The sequence below is a fragment of the Microplitis mediator genome, chromosome 9, assembly GCF_029852145.1.
Source record: "Microplitis mediator isolate UGA2020A chromosome 9, iyMicMedi2.1, whole genome shotgun sequence".
NCBI classification, from domain to species: domain Eukaryota; kingdom Metazoa; phylum Arthropoda; class Insecta; order Hymenoptera; family Braconidae; genus Microplitis; species Microplitis mediator.
Window position 1 is genome coordinate 3,569,435 of NC_079977.1, and position 21,047 is coordinate 3,590,481.

General features: G+C 31.5%; 1 long non-coding RNA gene across 1 annotated transcript in view; it reads right to left on the minus strand.

The window, feature by feature from the left end:
• The window catches only part of LOC130674859 (uncharacterized), a 163,508-nt gene that overhangs the window by 59,134 nt on the left and 83,327 nt on the right, over positions 1-21,047 (minus strand). The window contains exon 2 of the long non-coding RNA XR_008991145.1: positions 6,261-6,324. This is a non-coding gene — a long non-coding RNA (uncharacterized LOC130674859). The remainder of the gene's footprint in view (positions 1-6,260; positions 6,325-21,047) is intronic.

Here is a 21,047-nt window from a genome sequence, read left to right on the forward strand (position 1 = left end):
TCTTTTTACGGCACTCCCGCACATAGTGTCACCTTGAGTGACACCGCTCTATTCACAATGTATTTTATATATTCCCATTATATTTCTATACTAACGAGATTAAGTGAGTATTGTATGTCGGACTTGTACCTCATTTACATGCTAATCCTCGAGTGCTACAGTTATATGGATATACATCCACACAAATTCAACACACATGTATTATATAGACATACGAGGATCATGTGGTAATTCAGCTACCTGCATATCCGGGATTTATACAGTCTATACATCTTGTTGTGTATATAGAGAAGTACCCAATGCTCACCTACTGTGTAGATTCCCGCTGCGTTAGTTCCAAGAAAGGTATTTTTAAAAATATATACAAACGTTTAATAATATACCGACGTAAAAATATAATGGCGTATTAGGGTCAACATAATAACAGTAAACGAGAACAATTTTTTACCCAAAATTGCATTATTAATTATGAAGGTTGACTAAAATATTATAAAATTTATCTTAGATTTAAATATAATAGTAGTTTTTAATTTCGAGTTTTGAATATTTTTAATTTTCAAAAGAAAAATATTTTTGACTTCATCGGATACTAAGGAAGTCAAGTTTGCCAAAAGAAAGTCAAAACCAAATGTGTTTCTCATCCATTTTTGATTTTTTCTTGGTTAACTTGACCTACTTAGTATCCATTTAAGTCAAAAACGACAAATTTGACTCGATTTTGGCTTCACTGATTTAAAATTAAGTGCTGAAAGTCAAATTTCACTTGATTTAGGCTTCGTTGATTCAAATTTTTCAAAAATGGTCAATCTAGGTTATGACCCGGGTAGCCATAGTAATTTTCGCATGTGTTTATTTCAATTTCCGTAAGGTGGCCAACGTGGTCCGGCTTTACTGTGTTATGACATCACAACATTTTAAACAAGAATAATTTGTCTATGTAGTTAAGATTTCATTGTTGTGTCTGTTATTTTATAATTAATGATTTGTAATTTATAATAATTTATTTATAATTCATGACGCAATGATATTAATGTATATAATTAATATGTTGTCAACAATTTTATAGCCGTAGGTATGTAATTTGCAGATTATTCATCAAGGTTTATATTATCACTTAGATAATAATTATAAATTTAAACCGCACTGGGAGTTGACTTTTACTCTTATTTTATACACACACACACACACATATATACAGGAATGTATATATAGTCAGACATATATAATATGCCGTTTGTGTATTGGTCCCTGCGGGTGTTATAAGAGACAGGAAGGTTAAAGGGTGCTTGGGTGTCGTTAAGATAACGCAGCCTTGCTCACCGATAACCGACGTGCAAGGAAATTCTCTTTATTAAATACAGCCTTTATCCGACAGCACGTCTCTTCTTTTTCTTTCCTCCGTCATTTTTTTATTCTTATTCTTAGTAAAAAGATATGGCTGACATGAATATCTTTCGCTCGCTTGCTGTTCTTCCCGGTATGATCTGATGAAATTCAAAAGCGTTAACTTTCAACAACTTTTAGCAAAGTATACATTAATGTTATGCATATTATTTTGTATATATTGTGTTTACTTTATCATTGTCTTCAAAAATTCACATCTACATACTTAAATACGAAAGCTTTCATAATATTTACAAAAAATATTGGAAAATAAAAAAATGCACACCTCAATCGCTCATTATAATTTTAATTTTTTCTTTTAGTTTAATTTTTATTATTTGAATTTCCCGCCTTTCTTTTAGATGTCGCTTTCCTTTTTTAAAGATGTAAGATACACGCTAGCATCATGCGTCGTGCTTGGGGTGTGCAATACATATTATACAAAATTTTGAACACAGACCTTAATATATATGGGGCATTCCACGCCAAATCGACCACTTTTGAACCCGACCCCTTTAGATTTGGCTGAAAATTTTTTCTCTTTTTCTACCCCACCAAAAATGTTTCTCATAATTTTTTCAAATTTTTTCACCCAACCAAAAAAAAGTTATAAATTTTTGAAAAAAATGGCTTTTTTTATTGTAAATAGCTATAAATTTTTCAAAATTTAACTGATAGGGACGTTTTTTTTTTCAAAATTTTTGTTTTTTAATGTTTACCATTTTTGATTTTTTTTTTTTTATATAAAACTTTGATATTTTCTACAAATTCTCAAATTTTTTTAAAGTGATGTTCTTTCGATTTATATTTTTTTTTCCAATTGGAAAAAATCAAAAATGGTAAACATCGAAAAATTTTTGATTTTTTCCAAAAATCTACAAAAAAACAATGAAGATAGGTTGCAATAAATTTTTTTGTATTTTTTTTCGAAAAGCACATTTAAAAACAAAAATTTTGAAAAAGAAACGTCCCAATTAGTCAAATTTTGAAAAAGTTATAGCTATTTACAATAAAAAAAAGCCATTTTTGTCAAAAATTTATAACTTTTTTTTGGTTGGGTGAAAAAATTTGAAAAATTATGAGAAACGTTATTGGTGGGGTAGAAAAAGAGAAAAATTTTCAGCCAAATCTAAATGGGTCGGGTTCAAATGTGGTCGATTTCGCGTGGAATGCCCCATATACAAGTATTGAGCATATATTTTGATTAATAACAAATTTAATGAGTACAAAGTAACGTTATTTTTATTAATAATTCATTAGAATTTATTTTTATTATATATTATTACAATAAACAACTGTTAGCCAATACCATTGCACAACTATAGGTTTCTCAAAGCAATTTATTAAAATAAATAATATATGCGCCACATACGGCTATAAAAATGTTATTTCCCAATTTAATTGAGAATCTTAAATTACAGTCATCAAATGACTACTGATTACTGTCTTTACTACCCTCCTTATAATTATCATAATTATTACCATACGTAATATTTCTTCCCTTAAATCTTCTATTGTATAGATCCAGTGTTCAGCCATTAATCATTTGTTTTGTTCAAGTGAATAGCTGAAAAGAATAGTAGGCGTAAGCGTGGGCGGGCGAAGTGCAAACTGTCACGCTGACACAGAGTCCTGTGGTGTGTGCACCTGGAAGGCATTACATTTATATAGTATATTTATATGTGGATACAGGAAGTAAGAGCTGTTTAGTGTATACTTAGTTTACAAAGTACCAGTTTACAAATTGTATAAAAAAAAAAAAACACAATATGAAAAAGACGACAGGATACTTCTGTGCGGTCAGTTAATGAGACATCCGTCTCTCCTGATATATCCTTGATGTCTGTAGAAAACAGTCCCTTCGACTTTCTTACATTAACAGCTGTCCTTTTATATTGTCGTAGTATGCCTTCGTCCTAAATAAAATAGCAGGCGTATGAACATCAAACGTAACATCAGTTCAATTCTTTACATTTTGCTCTTTCTGAAAAGTCCCTCTTTGGTACAATTCATGAGTTATGTCCCACTATGTATCTAGTTATATCTTTTTTTTTGTTGCCTATTATCTAGTAGTGAAGATAAAGAAAAAGAGAATTGAGAATTGTCTGTTGTATCGTGTGTCAGGGTGTGCCGCAAAAAATTCAACAAAAGACTCCTATTTCTCATGTTGCGAAATGTCTGATGTCTAGTTGGCGTCAAATGATAAAGATCGTAATCTTATTGAATTTCCTTGGTGAAAATACGTTTGGAAGCATAAGCTTATTGCGCTGCTGACAAACTCATAGATGTTAAAAAGTGTCGACAGGTAAAACAGGCTTTGCATCGCTGTGCATCACTTTACTTGAGGTCGCAATGCTGTCACTCTCGTCTACGTCTTTACTTATGTCACTAAAATGTCACGTCGTAATCGTGTCTTGTATAATCCCAGCTCAAACTTTGACATCCATTATCTGGATTAATTGCATTTGAGAGTATTTTCTTAATCCTTTTGATGCTGACGGTAATGTATTTAGATTATTTTATTAAATGGACTTTGTTATTAGCATGCTAATGACTTTTAGGATAAAAGCGGTTTTAAAACACTTGTATCCTATGAGACAGACAGTTCTGTATCTGTCATGTAAACTTAAGTTTCTGTTAAGTAAATAAGTAATGATGCAGAAACTTAATTTTTAAGAAATTCTAAAGTAATCTTATGAACGTCGCATAGCCCCGAGTCGAAATTTAGAGCCTATATAGACCTCTTTATCCCGAAATAGATCTGATTGAGAGCCCCGGAGTCTCTAAGCTTCGATTTTGAACCTTCAAGTCCGGCAATATTAGTTCCGTAATAAATTTCGATTAATATTATTATTATCACAACAACATAGGGCTCAGAGGTTCAAAATAGGACCTATTTTTAATTTTCATCAGATTCTATATTGAACTCTAAAGTGCTGAAAACAGAAATTTTGTAGCACTTCAGGGACCAAAATCGGATCTAATTTAACATGGAAATAGACTCTATTTTGAGCCTCCAAGTCCGAAATAGATCCGACTTTAGAAGGTTCAAAATGGGCTCTAAATTTTGACTCGGGAGCTTACATCACTTTTTTTGTTGAGCAGAGGTGGCACTTCTTTGTTACGTTAACGTGAAAGTGTACTGATTATCAATCAAAACGGTTGGAAATGCGCACCCTAAAGAATATTCCCGTACATCCCTTTGGAATAATCAGAGTCATTAGGAGGTTTCATTAGGTCACCAGTCTGGGGTTAAATTCAAAACTGGTGGGACATCCAAAAGTTCCCATAGGATCTACTCCAACGGGTCAAAAATTGCATAGAAACCAATAGAAGTCTATTAGTTTCCATGTGGGTTTTGACCCATTCGAGTGGTTTCTATGGGAAATTTTGGATAGGGGAAGGAATTGATCAATTTTTGTTTGAATAAAATAATTTGAACTAAAAAAATGCGTGTATTTATTATTTAACCTGAGATTTTTCTGAGTACTTGAGTACTCGCGTTACCTCTTCAGTTTATTTCATAGATATTATCTTAATTTAAAATTGAATATATTATTTAGTAGACATTTGAAAAAAATATTTGCACATATCTTTATTCATTTTATGTTTTTGCATACATGCCAACACAGATTTTCCTGAAAATAATCTTTATTTGATTTTTTCATTATTCATAGTTCAACACAGGACGATATTCAGACCATGGCATTTTTCCACAGCTGCGTGTATAAATTTCTCGGGTTGACGAGCCGTTGGGCTATTGAAAATGTTACCCACGCTCGAACGTGGTACTAAAAAATTTGTGACTATAGCCATATCGATACTCATGCTTCTATCACGGTATGTATATATATGTACAAATGTGGGAGGTATGAGAGTTAGAGAGGAGTGAGATAGGACTGAAAGAGAAAAAGATAGAATGAAATTGCCGCTTGGTTGGACAAATTTATAGCTTACAGTATGTACGCTCTCGCGGTCTCGACTCACAGATAACATGGGCTTCGGTATCGCTTTGGCAAAAGTAATGATCCTGTTTACAGTTATCGCCGGTGTGTCGGAAAGATACCGATTGAGTTACTGGGACCGCGCAGAAGCGGCTGCAATGGACATGATCTGGTTGAGAATCCTGTTATATCCTTCTGGAATCCCAACCACATTTATAAAAACATTCGTAAACATATAAATTGTAATAATACTATTTTATGTTATTATAGAGACTAAAAATGATCGATTCCAAGGTTAATTTTTGAAATATATAATTACTTATTTCAGAAGTATATATTTTCCCAGCATTCTATTCAAATATTATGATTCTAACCAATTCAACTTTATGAGAACATATCTTTTCAAAAATTGTTTTCCGGTTCTAAAGGAATAATCTTATCATATTATTACAATTTGTCCAGAAAAAATTGGTGTTATATCACCGTTTATAGTCTTCATGGCAACGGTTGCTATGGGAAATGTTGTCATGGCAACGGTTGCTATGGGAAATGTTGTCATGGAAACGGTTGCTATGGAGATGGTTGGTCATGTTTCGGCTAATAAGGGCAATAGGCATCCATGATGAATATTTTTAATAACAACTTTTTCATAAGCGGAGCATAGAAGGTAGGTATCAAAAGTAAAAAATTAATTCCAAACCGTACTCCGAGGACTTAGGATCATAAATAAGTTGATATTTAATTACTATTTAGCGCAACGTTTCAGAATTTATTATTCCTTCTTCAGGCGTCTGTGGAAACAATACAAATAAAAGTAATAACATATACCTAGATATATCACGTATCAACCATGTCAAAATCTAGTGCTTGTTTTGTCGTTCCCATACTAGTCTACTGATTTAGTCAAAATATAACAGATCTTGAATTACTTACTAAAACTAGCTCCAACACAACAGTCACCTGCCAGATGAGTGTCAACAATCAGCCATTTTGTCTCCTAAAACATATGACAAATTCTTGTCAGGATCGGAATCATTTTTTAAGTAAAAAATTAACTTTATAGCAGTAGTTTATAATTTTGATATTAATGGATTAAAAATGATCGTTGTTCAATTTCAATATATTGTTTTTAGTTATAAAAATAGAACGAAAAATTGAAGCTTTAAAAATTTTCGGTTTGTTGGTAAAAAAAAAAGAAATCTAAATAAAAAAATTTAAATTTAAATTTAATGATCACAAGAGGTAAAAAGTAATGGGCGCCAAAGCCTTATAGAATTTAAAAAAGTGAAAATTATAAAAAAAATACATCTATATATTATGGTTTTATCCAGTTAATTTATAACTATATGAGTATCTATATTACTATACAACAAATAAAAACATATTTCTTCTATTTTTATTTCCATACAGCATATTAAATTTATACCAGAGTTAACTTTCATCGCAGTTGTCGATACGGACATTTGTCGAAGTGAAAGCATCAGTTTATCTCGGGAATCATCAGTCGACCGTCATAGCTGTCACCCGACTACAGAATAATTTATAAACGTGCCTATTAACGTTTATGATCGACGTTTAACATGTTGCCGCGTAGGTTGATGTATTAAGATATTTCAATGTAACCATCTATACACACTACCATATTATAAATTTATATACTTGTATATATATACATATACATATCCAATCCATACAAGTTACGACGGTAGATGTAGTCAAGAGTACAAGCCAGAATATCGTAATTTGCATAATTATATAGGAGCCAATAAGTTTATAGTTGTGACTGAGAATTCATTAGCATTTTTTACAGGATCGTAGAATAGATAATAAGCATCAACGAGGATGAGATACGAACACAAGTAAATGCCATGCACAGCGCGGCTAAACGATCGATCGATCGATTCGACGCATAGATTAGTGTTCCTTATGAAAGATTCAAAGCTATATTATATTTTATTATTTATACATATTTATTATTATATTACTTTTTTTATTATTGCAATAAACCATACATTTATCAACATTATTTACCCGTTAACTTTTACAAACAATAATAACAACACCATAACTTATTATTAGCTTACCACTGCGATTAAATTCATGGTGAAATTATAATTCATGTAGATACGTATCAAGGGTATATCCTAAAATGTATAAAATGAAGATTGTTAGCACGGCCATCAGACATACCGGCCGTTTTCTCGATCGTTCAGCCAAGTTATTACCCGGTAGCTAAACTTTAATGAGCCGTAGCAGTTTAGCTATCAAGTAAAACTTGCTCTAACGTCATTAATACAGATAAAATAAAAATGCCAAAAGCTTATTTATTACATATATACATACATATATATTTGTGTGAGTATATATTGTGGTATATAGAATAAATGGGTGTATAGTGTGTCGGTAAAGAGCGTTGAACCAACCAATATATAATACCTATACTTTTCTACTCTCTAATGTAAGGGGGAGAGAATTCCTTACGGAGCGGAATATAACATGGCCGCAGAATGGGCGCGGGAGATACAACGACGACGACAACGACGAACCCCGCGACGCCGTCGCCGTTTAGATAATAACGCGCATTTTATCTCTCTCATAAAACTTAATTTATAGCCACATCCGAGTCTATGCTCGTACTATGTCCAACCGGAATGTAGACGCTTTGGCATATACGTATACATATACTGGTGCATTTATATGCGTATTTCTATGTATGTTCATATAAATGTCTTTATGTGTTGGGCATAAGCGAATGTGTTCTATGGGGTACGAAGGGAGGCGTGCAGAGGTCGTATGGGATGGCAATATTATCAGTGAAACTATATAGCCCCACTTTTCCTTCACGTTTCTTTTCACATATATAATGACATTACACTCAATCTTGTGTCACTGTTGTGCTGAATACTTAGGTTATGATATAATGAAATTAAGCCGCCATTGTTGTAGCTGTCATCTGGGACTTTTGCCGAGTTATTACGTCAAAAGGACACTTTGAATGACGTTTATTAAAATTTTATTCGATAAAGCTTATTTGAATCAAGAGATATTGATGAGATTATTTTGAATCCGGGTTATAAATAATTTTAGAAGGCTTTAATTTAGTTTTCTTAATGGTGTTAACATATATTTGACTGAGCCAATTGATGCCACCATCAAAATTAGAATTTTCTGGATATTATTGGAGGAAATTATATTAACCGCGTGGATCACAGTCTTCGGTTTTCAAAACCAATTTATTTATGTAAATTAAGTATAGTCCGGAAGCTGTGAGTTAATGAATTTAAGAAAATTAATGAAAAAAATTGAAGAGAGAGTTTATTTATAACCCTGATTAAACAACTGAATTCGACCGAATTAAAAATTTTAATTCTGTTATATTCTGTCAAATTCTGCAAAACAGAATTCAACTGAATTGAAAATTTGAATTTGAATTAAACAGAATAAAACCGATTTTAAAGATTTCAAATTCGTTTTAATTCAGTTTAATTCGGATTCAGAACCAGAAATTGAAGAATTATTTTCGAATTAATCAGAATTAAACCGAATAGAATTATTTAAATTCGTTTTAATTCCGACAAATTCTGGTTTTCCTGCCGAATTAGACATGATTCATTTTTAAGTTAGGTACCGAATTAACAGAATTTATCTGCATTAAATAGAATTAAAAATTTAATTCTGTTTAATTCGATCGAATTCAGTTGTTTAATCAGGGAATCATATTAAAATTAAATATTAACAATAATCGGTTTAATAATATTTTTTATCACGAATTTTTTTAAATTTTTGATTTGCATAATAAATAAAAAATGATTGTAACTTTTTGCTAGTAAAAATTGATAAAATATATCAATATAATAACGAGCATGGTATGACGTTGTTGGCATATTTGAGTAATGTACATTTATAGCAGACTGTCGTATATTAAATTTTAAGTTTATGGACCGATATTGCCATGTAGAAATTGGCACTCGTGAGTTTCCCCAAACGCAGTGTAATAGGTTTCGCGAGCTATTCATACTAGCAGCCCCACGATGAGAAAAAAGAAATCTTGGATAAGAATATGAGGTTATATAGAAGAGAGAGAGATGAAATAACAAAATGCCAAGGGTGAGAGGGGAAAATGAATTTGTGATAGTGAATATGAGTGAGAGAGAAGAAAAATTACAAGAGTGAAATGCGCGGAAGATACGGGACGTTATGGCTCTTGCTGGCTCGTAACCCGCGGTCATAAAGCCACTGCGCGGTAAAATATTACTAGTCGTTGTCTCCCCGCCCACATCCATATCCGTTTCTCTATCTTAACGCCGTTACAACAATCTATTAATGGCCCGTAGACTATAAATCAGTGTAGGTGCTCGTTTACAAAATCGAAGCCACTGTTTTTGTTCAAATAGTACTGTCATCCTGTCTAATGGCATGTGTTATCCGCAGATCAATAGACCGTTGTTTTTTGCTCTTATCATCTGTATAACTATTTAGTATAGAAGGTAATAATAATAAACTATAACTTAACCTCATGACCGCAGTATCAATTTCATATTTTTAGTGATATCCCGTCAAAATTCGAAGCCTTGGTAGAGCCTAGAAATTCTAGGATCGAGAAAGAAAAGGACACTGAGTACTTAATTTGTATAGAAAAACATCTATATAAATCCTATAAATGTTAGTTACGGGAGAAAATGACGTTTAGTGGTTATATAGGCGTCAAAATTTGAAATTATTAATACTTATCAGAGCCTAAACATACTGTAAAAGTTCATTTAGGCCTATGAATTCTACGCTATTTATTAGGACCTAGTAGACCTACAGTTTTAACATATTTATTTGAACCTATCAATTTAAATTTAAAAAGTAAGATGATATTTTTCTGATATAGAATCGTTATAAGTTATTGAGTGTATAGAGTGCTAACAGGGCTTCGATAGGTTCACCAAAAAATTTTAAATTAAAGAAAATGGTAAATTAGAACTTAAGGGGGATAGCCACTGTGAAATTTAAAAAAAAAAGATTTTTTTTTTTTTTATTAAATCAAAGTGTATATGTTCAAAAATATGTATCTAAAGTTTTATATGAAAATTCCAAATATTTTTCAAGTTATAGTCATTTTTGTGACATCGCGTCAACTGACCGTTGCATCGACTAAAAACTTTAAACGCATTTTTCTCGAAACTACTTTTTTTGAACTGGTGGCATCTGTAATTTGCATAAATATGAACCGATTCGCAACTTTTTTCTTGCCATATTCGTCTATTCAGTAGCTATAGTTGCACGTAGGGGATTTTGAAAATTTTGATTTTTAAGATTTTTTAAGGCTGTTTGAATCCAAAAAAATGAGAAAAAATAACGAAAAAATTTTTAATATGTCGCCATTTTTTTTCAAATCCAAAATTTCAAAATCCCCTATGTGCAACGATAACCACATGCATACAAATTACAACGCCGTTTGGTTTTTTTGTTTCTGATAATCCGTTTTTGAGTTAGAGATGGCACCGTGGTGGGGGAAATTTTTTTGTTGCTCCAAAAAATGCTTATAACTTTGTAACAACATGATATTTTTTAATGAAAATTCAGGAGAATTATCTTCAATGTATACTTTAGAAAACAAAAAAACCCGATCCCCAAATTCCTTTATTATTCCAGTCAAAAAAATTCCCGAAAATCACCTATTTTTTCGATCCTCACAGTGGCTATCCCCCTTAAAGGACTAATGTAGGAGTTGAGAATTGGCCATACGTAGAACACTTAGGTTTTAGTCAAAAATTTAAGAATTTATCCTACCAAATGAGAATTAATAGGTCTTAAAGAGATGTTAAATTATGATTTTTTAGAATCCATAAGAGCTACTAAGAGTATGAAGTATGAAAAATACTTATTTAGGTCCACTTAAGAATGTCAAGTACTAAAATAGGTATATTGAGTACTTAAAGCGAAGTTAAATTTCGACGGGATGATTTATTCATATTCTTTTACATTACTTTTATAAATAACAAACTGGCACCGGCTTTCGAGACCTAGAGTATTACTCATACTAAAAAAGACGGAGAATACTTAGCCAATAAATAATATCTTGTCGTTTATTATTAAACTACTTTATTTCTTCTAGGCATTCTTGTCACTTCTCAAAGCTTAAAGACAATTAGAATATTTATGAATGTGATACTTTAACACAACCTCGTATCACTTATAAAACGTAGTATAGACACGAGATTATATCAAAGAACCCTCGAAATTTTATTACATGAATAAACTATAACTCAAATGATTTTCTCCATTCTCTTAAATCAGTCTTGTATATTTTAATAACCCGTATTTCATACGGGCTTACTGTTTCGCCATGCTCGATACAATGATAAACAACGTTGTGAAGTAGGCGTGCCAACATACATCAATTAACGTCATTTCTGGCTCATGATTAATGGCTGTCGACAAAATTATTAAAAGACTTAATTTAGATTTCAAATGGCGGTTTTAAGAGAACGGGTTCGCTAATTCGATGAAACACTCGGTGTATCTGTTGCTTAGCTAAACAAAATGGCAGAAAATATCTCTTTGGACATGAGCTTCTTAGTCTTAGTCCGTGTATTGGTACGCCACCTCGTGCAATGGTTGGTCGTTGAAAAAAGGTTATAGAGCGGCTATGCTCAGGTGACACATGTGTGTATTGAACATGAGTGTAGCTAAGTGTTGATGGTGTTGTTAGCGATAGTATTGGTAATGATGGCGAGAAGTAAGGCCGCGTGTGTCCACGAAGGTACATAACCAAGAAGAAGACTAAACTACAGACTATACACTAGGATAGCTTGTCGTGCCGCGCAATGTCGGCAAACGTGTGTGTTCTCTGTGTTTCAAATGCATGGAACAAGCGCTGCTTGTCCACGGCCACCTGAGTTATGATCGTTCCGTGCCCACCCTGGCTGCTTGCTGTCTACTTGGTTGTTTCGTTTCACTGCTATGCTATGCTTCTTCTTGTTTCACTTTGCCCTTCTTTACCTTTTCACTGGTGTATATATGTATGTGTATGTTATATAGCGACCACGGCGGCCATTTTGACTTCGAAACCGGTTATATACTCTCTAGATACTGAGCTACGTATATTCAGCAGCGTGATCGGCCACCACGGCCATCGTGCACAATTGCTGGACTGTCTTGCACTTATGCGCATATAAGATGCTACTTTGCCTTAACTTTATGGTTTTTTTTTGTTTAGTAAAGATTTACCATAGTTTTATGTAAGTACTGACGCGAGAATATAACGACAGAAAAAATGCAAGAATATATTTGGTTGGAAAAAATAGATTACCATAGAAAATAGTAATGAAAACTATTAAAAAGGTTGTATGATCATTTAAAATTCCAGCAATGCCATACATATTTTTTCATATATGTATACGTATGAAATAATATGTTGTATATATAACGATCTTGAAAAGTAATTGGAAAATTAGTGGACTACAACATATTTCGAGTTTTTGCTGCTCGTATTGTAAATTTCAAAAATAATGGGCTATATATCCCAAATATATAACAATATATACAAAATTATATGCGGAAAAAATTTTTCGTCAAAAATAACCTTAAAAATTTCGTACTGCGAGTAACCAGATTTTAATTTTGAAAAAATTTTCTCAGAAAGCTCTATATACAGTAGACTGATTTAGATTTTCTTAATAATCTAAATTTTGTTGCTCAAAATTAATTATATTAAATTTTCAGTTAATTGCGAATAACTTACGACTTATAAGAAATATCGAAAATTTTCTCTGAGATAAGTTGTAGTAAATAAAATGCTCTACAAAAAATGTCCTCTAAAATTTTCGGATAAAGTTGATGGTTGCGTCAAAAAATTTAAAAAATGTAAAAATTTATCGTCAGTCTAATTTTAACTTCGAATTACTTTTGAAGAAATAAAAATATCGAAAAATTATAAGAGACCTTTTTTGTAGAGCGTCAAATTTCCCATAAGAATAAGTCTTGAACATTCAAAAGTATTGGTCCCACCGTGAGCTACAAAATTCCAAAGCTTAAAAAATAAATTCTCCCATGGTATTTAAACGGGAAATAGAAAATTGCGATGTGGCAGTTGTTAATATCAATATTAAGCGCTCAAACTTTCAAGGTATTTTTTTTTCGTCATTTCCAACAATATATTCGATATAATGAAGAAAAAAAAAATTAGTCGATTTTTTTGAATCAGTCTAATATACAGTATCAATGTATGACTTTTTTATATAAGATTTTTTGAATTGATGATTTTCTTTACACACTGAAAAACAGTTATCTTGAGCTAAGAAAATTCGTCTTGGCCAGAAGAGATTTCTACTTTATCCGATAAAATTGCAGTTTTCAAAAAAATTTTCTTGAATCAAGAATATCTATTTTCAGTCGATAATTTTTTTTCTGTGCATCAGCAGCAAATGTGGTGTAACCAACACGTTTATAAATATGACATGAACTTTTAAGTTTGTTAACCCACACATCAAATCACCTAGAAAATTGCTAATCACCTAACACTTGTATGATTGCAGCAGAAAGATTTATCTTTCATCGCTATAGCTATTAAATCTAGTTGTTTGCATTGAATAGACATGTTACGTTGTGCACCGTTAATTATTTGTTTCTCGGCAAACGTTCACACAACTTAACCAGCGAGACGTAGTATACAACAACTAAGACGTACATACTGACAGAATACAACTGAGAAAATATTGTAAAGTGTCTATCTGTGTACTTTAATGCCTGAACGTAAACAAGTGTTACTTTAGCTTGATTATTTTTCCATGTTGTTGTTTATTTCCGACGTATATGTGAAAAGTTAAAGTGTAAAAGCCGTGAATTCTTTCAACTGACAGCGGTGTAGCTGAGGTGTGGTCACGGTAATTACCTCGATAGAGTTACAAGACTCGTTTTGAGAGTCCTGCTTAAATTTATTATCCTCATTCGTGTCAGTTTAATTATCAAGGTTCACCGCCTTACATTTTTCATTTTTAAATATAACCCGTTATATTTAATGATTTGGTTTGTTAGAGAAATTATTATATAGAAAATAATATATCATGTCTTATATATTTTATGGCTAACTACCTCTTCTAAATCAAAAATCATTTTTGCAGCTCGTTTGATTCTACGGTCAGATATGACAATTAATGATCTGTATTTGTGATTTTTATTGATTTATTATAAATCTAATGCGGTACATAATATTTATGTATTATTGTTAGCCATTAATTTATTAAAAGTTTGCTTTATTAAAACAACTAAGAATTACAATTAGAAAAATTAAACTCAAGCAATTATATATGACTTATATATTAGACTGGGCCAAAAAATTGACTACTTTTTTTTTTATAGCTATATCGAAAATATTATTCAAAATGACAAAAAAAAATTTCATGAAAGTTTGAGCCCTTAATATTAATTTTAAGAGGTCTATCATCGCTATTTTAATTTTGATTCATAATTTGATGTTTTACGTCAGAACTGCTAAAACATTGGAGTAAAAAAAATTCATTTCCACTTATTCTTATGTAAAATTAAATTCCCTACAAAAAAGGTCTGATTGAAAATTTTCGTCAGACAAGCCGTTTCCGATTAATTAAGCTTAATAAAGTCATATATTTTTTCGATTTAACATTTTTACTTTTGAATTTTGTAACTGACGAATTAATTAATATCTAATAAAGATCATGACAGATTTTTGAAGGAAATTTAATGCTCTACAAAAAAGGTCTCATAACATTTTTTGCTAAATTCACTCCTTCGAAAGTTATTCACGCTATTGAAATCATCTTGACTCGAATTCAACCTTGAATAACTTTCGAAGGAGTGAATTTAGCAAAAAATGTTAAGAGACCTTTTTTGTAGAGCATTAAATTTCCTTCAAAAATCTGTCATGATCTTTATTAGATATTTATTAATTCGTCAGTTACAAAATTCAAAAGTAAAAATGTTAAATCGAAAAAATATATCAATTTATTAAGCTTAATTAATCGAAAACGGCTTGTCTGACGAAAATTTTCAATCAGACCTTTTTTGTAGGGAACTTAATTTTACATAAGAATAAGTGGAAATGAATTTTTTTTACTCCAATGTTTTAGCAGTTCTGACGTAAAACATCAAATTATTAATTAAAATTAAAAATAGTGATGATAGACCTCTTCAAATTAATATTAAGGGCTCAAACTCTCATGAAATTTTTTTTTTTGTCATTCTGAATAATATTCTCGATATAGCTAAGAAAAAAAAAATAGTCAATTTTTTTGGCCCGGTCTATTATATGAATTTTTTCGCGAGCTACTTCTACAAACAATTAAATATTAAAATTTTATTGTTTAGTTATGTAAATTAATATTTAAGATGACAGACATCGATTAATAGAATACTTAACATTTTCCATTATTTAAACTGCATTAACAAAGCTATGAATCCCATATGCTTCAAATAAAAGATCTCATCTGACAGCAAGGGCGAAATTTTCCGGCTCTCTGTGACAAGAAAAGACTTAACGCCGACAATGGCATCAGATGATTAGCCGCCTTCAGAGTACAATATAACAACGAGCAAACAAATGGTATTTAAGGTAGGATTACAACTCTCTATGGGACACTTGTCGAGTTCAGTAGAGACTAATACACTACTGTGATAGAATAGTATGCGTTAAGTGGCAGAATATTATATACCTTTCAAAAGAGACTGGTATATTATACAGCATAGGGTCGACCCTCATCTCTATATACCCGTCATCGGCTTATGTCACTGACCCGTCATTCTAAAGATTGACGTATCACCATTTATTTATACCTAAGTTTCAAAAATACCAGCTTCTAAAACTAAGTAAAGAACGCGTCCATAAATTTTTGAACAGTCGACTGTATCCAAATTATAGAAAATTTGAATATTCACTCGTAGAAACAGTTTGTACACTTACATTATTACGGTTTGAGTCATGTTTTTGTTATATAAATATATATAAGGAACCAAAAAAGCTTAAAAACTTTTTGTGGAAAAAGTAATCGACCTCATAGGAAATGTCTTGCAATGGGCGCGAAGAAATTCAAAGTTTTATGCTGATGTGTAACGCCCTGAGGAAGAATTATATAAGAAAGGCGACGAAGAGTACAGCCTGGTAAACGAGGTGGCACAGTCCCAAGAGTATATTTCGAGAGACAACAATAGAAAGGCATCGGTAGGACTTATTGTATGTATTCAAAAGGGTGCGGGCTCTCGCATAATACAATGCCTTCTGCATTATGTATCTCGTGGCTCTTAAGCATAGTCATATAACAACGCTCATGTTTCTTTTAGCTATGTAAAAGTACTATACTTTGTGTGTTTTGTGCGTCGTCGAGTGTTTTAATCCTAAACATCATCTACGAGTAAAGCGTGAGGAACGGAGTTTTGAATAGCTTTTGGGCTACGAACACATCATGAGACTTTTTTTTATTTAAATTGCCAACGAAATTCATCTACAATCAACATATGTATACTTTTTGGATTATGTCCCTTAGGGGACGTAAGTTTTAGGGCTAATAAATGTATTAAATAAATAAATAAAATATAACTGACGAAATTTCTCAAGTATGTAACAATTTTTAAAATAAATTCTACCCGGGTCGAAAAATTTGATCTGATTTAAGTCTTACTAAACTGTATTTGAAAAATTTTAAATGTTGTTTATCTAAAAAGGATCATAAACAGGAAAAATAGCAGACTGACAAATTTTGATTTCGGGGTGCAAAAATAAAAGAAGCCAAAATATTATGAGAAAATAGTATATTACACACCAAGGGAAGAAAGTAGATTCCAACCCGCGTATATAATTGCGTGTATAAATTTTGAACAGACTTACACCTGGAGGCTTAAATTTTTCCTCTGATTGTGGAAAGAATGGCGCATGCGCTTTTAATCATTTGTTTTCTTGCAAAAGACAAGAACGACTTTCCTCCCTCTAAATAGGGCAGGAATGTAGGAAAACTTTTGGTGGTGGTATGGTGAAAAAGTGTGATTTTGATCTAGAGGCGACCAAAATCTTTCGAAAAATCATTAAAAACAGAAACAAAGTCTGAAAAAAGTCTAAATAAGGAATAATGCCTAGAAAAAGTAAATCTGAATTAAGATAACTTAATATTTTTATTTGATTTAAAAAAGATCAAATTTTTCGACCCGGGTTCAGTCGACTTATTAAATAAAATTAAGATTCGTACACGCTGAAAAAAAATGGTAATACTTGCCATCTTAACGAAGTAACTATTTCCATCCTTACATTTTAATGATTCTCATTCTTTTATGTTAACTTTTCCTATCAGAGATGATAAACATTCTTATCTAGATACACTCAGAAAATTAAGTAATTTTGTGTCTATTATCCTAAATTTTCAATTCCAATCATCTAGAATGATTCGAAAGTTTTTAAATGCAAAGATAGTTAGTGTTTTAATTTTTTTAAATAGAGATAATAATATCAGGATGGTAAAAATTACCATCAGGATGATAACAGTTACTATCAGGGATTATAATTAATATTATTACGATCCAGATAATTTATACAATCATCTAGATAATATTCACTACTATCGGATTGATAGTAAAAATTTTACCATCACTAGATGATAATTCTTATCATTTAATTTTCTGAGTGTAGTAACCATTCTTATTCGCGATGATAATCATTACTATCTAAGACGACAAAATCAAAAATTTCTCAGACGTAAGAAATATTACTATCTAGATGATAACTATTACTATACGAGAAACGAATAGTTAACATAAAAGCATGATTGCAATTTGATCATTCCCTATTGCAAGATGGTTATAGTTAGCATTTTTTTTTCAGCGCGTATTATATAATAATATAGTCAGCGAAAATAGTCGATGAATAAAAAAAATATTAGAAAGACTATATAAAATTTATAGAAGCTTATAAAGCATACAGTCGAATAATTATATAAAAATATATTCCGAGAAATAAAATTTCCAGTAATAAAATTCATTATTCAATTTTACACTATAGTTCAGCTATTTTCAGCAATGTGCTATTAAAATTGCACAGTCGAGATGCTTGTTACGGGTTAAGTAAAAAAATCTTCTGTGATATTAAAAATAACTATTGAATTAATACTTCGCGCATATTCATGATCACATGATTATTCATTTTTTACTAAAATTAAAAATGAATATTTATATTGTTTATTTGTAATATTGACGTAAATTGACAGCCGTCTAATTTTTTAACATTCTGTTCATCTTTCAAGAATAATCGTGTGCGACGTTTGTTCGTTGTATATGCACACAGAAGGCGGTAACGCGGCATGACCGACGCGATGGGGCGTGAAACCAATTTCTGAAATGTCAGCATAGAAAATGGTTTGGTTACGTCTGGACTTCTGTATGTACTAGCGTCTTGAGAAGGTTTTTGAGAACATCAGAATGTAGTCTTGGAGAACGTCTTCCGCCAGCTGGCTTCCGTCACTCACTCGCGGTTTCCTTTGATGTCACACGCTTATATTCCAAACGTTTTCTCTTCCTCATCTTTGCCTCTTCTTCTTCGTCTTCTTTACGCTTTATCTTTTTTATTTCTTTATAGTTGGGCATGTTGTTGTCTTACTCTTGTGCATATGTGTCAAGAGGCTCCAACAAACAAATATACACACTTTCATGTCTTGTCTCTCTTTTAGTTCGGGATATACGGCAGCAGCGTTAAATTTTATTTTGACTCATTTTGTTATGATCTCATTTTACTTGAGCAACAACAGCTTTTTTGTATGTGTTTATATATACATACATACATATTTATATTATTCACCGGGAGACGTTTAATGTCAATTAATTTTAAAAGACAATTTTGTATTTTTAACAGCCCATCAAATTGCATGTTTACGGTGTGTCTTATAAATTCAACTCGGGTCTTGTAGTAATGGTGCTAACCGAAATTCATGAGATATTAAATACGGCGGTAGATGACTTCAGTTTTGTCATAAATTTATACTTTGTTGTAATGAGATTTTTGAGGTATATATGTATGCATATATATTAATGTAAATAGTGATCTTGTTTGAAATGTCAAAAATCGTTCAAACGGATATTTATATGAATTTTTTTTTATACATGTATTTTTAAAACAAAATGAGTTGCAAAAGTATTAAAACGCCTTCTCAAGGGGGCGCTAGTGTAAAATTTTGAAAACATTAATTTTTTTGCATATTTCGATAGTCGATAGCTTAAGGGGGATAGCCACTGTGAGGATCGAAAAAATAGGTGATTTTCGGGAATTTTTTTGACTGGAATAATAAAGGAATTTGGGGATCGGGTTTTTTTGTTTACTAAAGTATACATTGAAGATAATTCTCCTAAATTTTCATTAAAAAATATCATGTTGTTACTAAGTTATAAGCATTTTTGTGGAGCAACAAAAAAATTTTCCCCACCACGGTGTCATCTCTAACTCAAAAACGGATTATCAGAAACAAAAAAACCAAACGGCGTTGTAATTTGTATGCATGTGGCTATCGGTGCATGTAGGGGATTTTGAAAATTTGGATTTGAAAAAAAATGGCGACATATTAACAATTTTTTCGTTATTTTTTCTCATTTTTTTGGATTCAAACAGCCCTAAAAAATCTTAAAAATCAAAATTTTCAAAATCCCCTACGTGCAACTTTAGCTACTGAATAGGCGAATACGGCAAAAAAAAAAAAGTTGCGAATCGGTTCTTATTTATGCAAATTACAGATGCCACCAGTTCAAAAAAAGTAGTTTCGAGAAAAACGCGTTTAAAGTTTTTAGTCGATGCAGCGGTCAGTTGACGCGTTGCCACAAAAATGACTATAACTTGAAAAATATTCGGAATTTTCATATAAAACTTAAAATACATATTTTTGAACATATACACTTTGATTTAATAAAAAAAAAAATTTTTTTTTTTAAATTTCACAGTGGCTATCCCCCTTAAGAAATAGCATACTAAAATTTCGAGTGCATGTCTCAAATAGTTTTTTTGAGCTACAGCGGTCCGGAGAGCAGACGATCCTCGGTTCTCAAAAATACATTTTCAAAATTGCTGCAACTATAACTCGGTCAAATTATCCGATCGATTTGATTCTTATTGCAGCTTCTTTTATAAATGTTTTTCCACAACATGAATTTCCAGTTTATGCTAAAACGAAAATTTGAAAAACGGTTAACCTGCAGGCCTAAAAACTTCTCGCTGATTTTGATCTTATGGAATATTACTGCGTGTACATTCTTCAGCACATTGAGCTCTCAATTGTTATTATTTTCTCTTGCAGTAATTTCGAGATATTAAAACTCAAATTTTTCAAAATTAACTACAGTTATTTCAAACTTGTACTTTTGCTTAACTCCCTAAGGCCTTAATCATTTCGACTAATTTTTACGAAGTCGATACTTTTAGTATAAATAACATACATTTTTTGTTTTTCATTTATCAGTGTTTAGTTTCAAAAGGACAAACAATATCTATTCAATTTTTTCCAAAAAAAAACCACGATATATCTTTCTTTTTAAAATCTTGAAATATATTTCTCGTTTGCCTTATTACGAGATTTCCATCAAATTTATTGTGACAGAAACTACATGAGATTATCTACCAATACATTTTTTGTCCCAAACTCTCCGAACTCAGTTGGAGCCTATCTTTGAAAAATCTCTTTTAAGAACTGCCATCAGCAGTCACACCCCACAATTATGTAGTGTAAAAAGAAGCGT